Below are 2832 nucleotides of genomic sequence, written 5' to 3'. Positions count from 1 at the left end.
TGCCTTCTCTAAATATTATGTCTGGAAGAGTCATCCATATTGTTCCTTCTCTATCTGATTGCTATATTGTGAATGCTGTTGAGTATTATTGACTATGCTACTAAGAGCATTCTGGTACATATTTCTTAGACATTTGTGTTTCATTCTTTTGAATATGCCTATAAATAGAAAAGTTGGATCATAGGATAAATATAATATAGTTAGTAGATAATGGTTAAAAAGTATTTGTAATAATATATACAGACATTAATGATTTTTGATATGTTATTAAAAATATTAAATACAATTGAAATCTACCAAATAAGTCACTGAGGAAACTGAATTGGACTTTTTACGGTTTATGTTAATGATTATATCCTGTTTATCTCTTTTCATATAACCTAGAGATACATCTGCTTTTGTACAAATTTAACATTCACGTAAACATATCAGAACCCTGTGCATTTTCTAAGGCTCTTTTATTTTGATTACTTTTGGTTTTAATGATTTTCCTGCTAATCCCACTAGGGATAAGATATAAGGATTTGGAAATTTTTCAGTTTTTCTTTTCTTTATCATTTCTTTTTCATTTTTTTGGTGGGACTGGGGTTTGAACTCAGGGCTATGTGCTCACAAAGCAAGTGCTCTACTGCTTGAACCACACCTCCAACACATTTTGCTTTGGTTAATTTGGAGATGGGGTCTTGCAAACTATATGCCTGGGCTGGCCTCAAACCATGATCCTCCTGATTTCAGCTTTCCAAATAGCTATGATTATAGGTATGAATCACCAGTTTTCAGTTTTGACAGTTATCGTACCAAAACTGTAGACTTTTCCTCTTTCCACCTATAATAAATTGGAGTGCCCTTTGACTTTTTATCTCTCCATTTATTACTATTAGTAATGCTAACAACTGGAACAAACTAGCCTGTACATTTTTTTGTCTCAATTAGTTGGCTTTCTTTTCTGATGTTCTGCAACTGGATCAAACCCATACCACTATATTTCTACCTCAAATGAAAATGGTTCCCAATGTGAATTTCTCATCATTTTCTCCAATGTTTTGAAGTGTGTCTTGCAGTTAGGTCCACTTTTGGAAAATTTAGGAAATTCTCATAGTTTGAACTCTGGGCTTCCAAACTACAGGGCTATTAGTTCTGTTTATTGTAATGTACTCTCTTTATACTGAGTGACTTGTTTCTGCCCTGATTAAAGTATTATTGTAAAGCTCCTGCACATGTATGTTGCCAACTTCTAATCAATTAGTTTAGATCCAGAAAATTAGAATTGAATCAACATCTATTGGCTGGAAGCTCCCATCCCTAACTATAGAATTTTTTCCTGAGAAAGTGCAGAGAGATTAAGGAAAAAGATTAATAGAAGAGAAATGAAAAATTAAATTATTATAAATATAACCAGTGTCATCATATTCCTAAAGTGACAGTGAAAAGTATATGTACATAAATGTCAAAAACAAGGTTGATTTTACCATGATAATATAATTTACTTATCAGAGCCTGATCTTTATTATCCAATAAGTCTCAAGATGTCCTTTACTCTTTTAAGTCAGCAGATTTATAATTCTTATTTAGGACACTTAGGATATATGGAAGATAATGTTTCACACAGTGGTGGGGGGAGTGTGTATGTATTTAACTGTGTGGGTGCTGTCTTCATATAATTAGGTTCACATGGTAGGATTTCATTTCAGGGATTCCTAAGGATGTTGATTCAAGCAGTAAGAATATAAAGGACCTTGAAGAAAGCTTTGGAGCTACAGCATAATTTATATATCTCAGAATTTACTCAGTTCTGTTTATCATAAAGTAATATTCAGCAATTATGAGACAAAGGAAATGAATTTGAAGAGTCTCAAAAAGTTGTATAAAGACTTGTTATTATTTTCCAAGAAAGGGGAAGAGGGGAAAAAACTTGGTTGTTATAGTTAAATGCTGTAGTGTCAAGTATGAATTTAAGACTTCATGCTTGTAGTTTTCATTGGCCACCAGTAGATGGCAGATTTATTTCCTTTATCATTAGGACAGCTGCATCCTAGTTCTCTTTCATGTAATAAAGCGAAAATCTTAGATCTATCATGTAGCCAATGCTTTGTTGACAAATGATAGCCTTACTTAGTTCATAAAATTCACTCACAAAAGTTATCATCAACAGATGCTTGGAAAATGGTGATTATACTCTGTTTGGAAAGTTGAAACAGATTAAGTGTGTGCCTATATGCTACTTGTAGGTATAGATCATTGGTTGGGGTGTTCTTGGGAGCTAGGTGAAGCCAGAAGGTAGTAATTTGTATGAATTTACAATAAAGAAACAATTCTGAAATTGATAGAGTAGTGGAAATCAAAGGCTGAAAAACATTGAACGAAGTGTCTAAATTGAAATTGGGTGACCCAGATATAATGTGTCGAGCAGATTGTCAAAGTTGAGAATATTAATCACTGAAATCCAACTGAAGTCAAATCTGGCATCAAGATACTTATATCTAAGTTCATGTATACTGTATGAGTGTGCTATTGCTGCTGTAACAAATTACCGCAAATATGGTGGCTTAAAACAAAACACATTTATTATTTTGTAGTTCTGGAGGTCAGAAGTTAAAAAATGGGTCTCATTGGACTAAAATCAATGTGTCAGTGGGACAGACTCCATTTTCTTGTCTTTTTCCAGTTTTTAAAGGCTGCCCTCTTGGTGGGGGTCTCAAATCTTTCTCACACTGGATCATTCTGAGTTGCCTCTTGCTTCCCATTTATTTATAAGGACCCCTGTGATTACATTGCATACTCTTGGATAATCCAGGATATGCTCCCTATTTCAGGCCAGCTGAATTACCTTAT

Source organism: Castor canadensis, chromosome 13 (assembly GCF_047511655.1).
Source record: "Castor canadensis chromosome 13, mCasCan1.hap1v2, whole genome shotgun sequence".
Classification (NCBI taxonomy): Eukaryota; Metazoa; Chordata; class Mammalia; order Rodentia; family Castoridae; genus Castor; species Castor canadensis.
The sequence above is the reverse complement of the archived record's forward strand: the minus strand, read 5'-3'. Positions refer to the sequence as shown.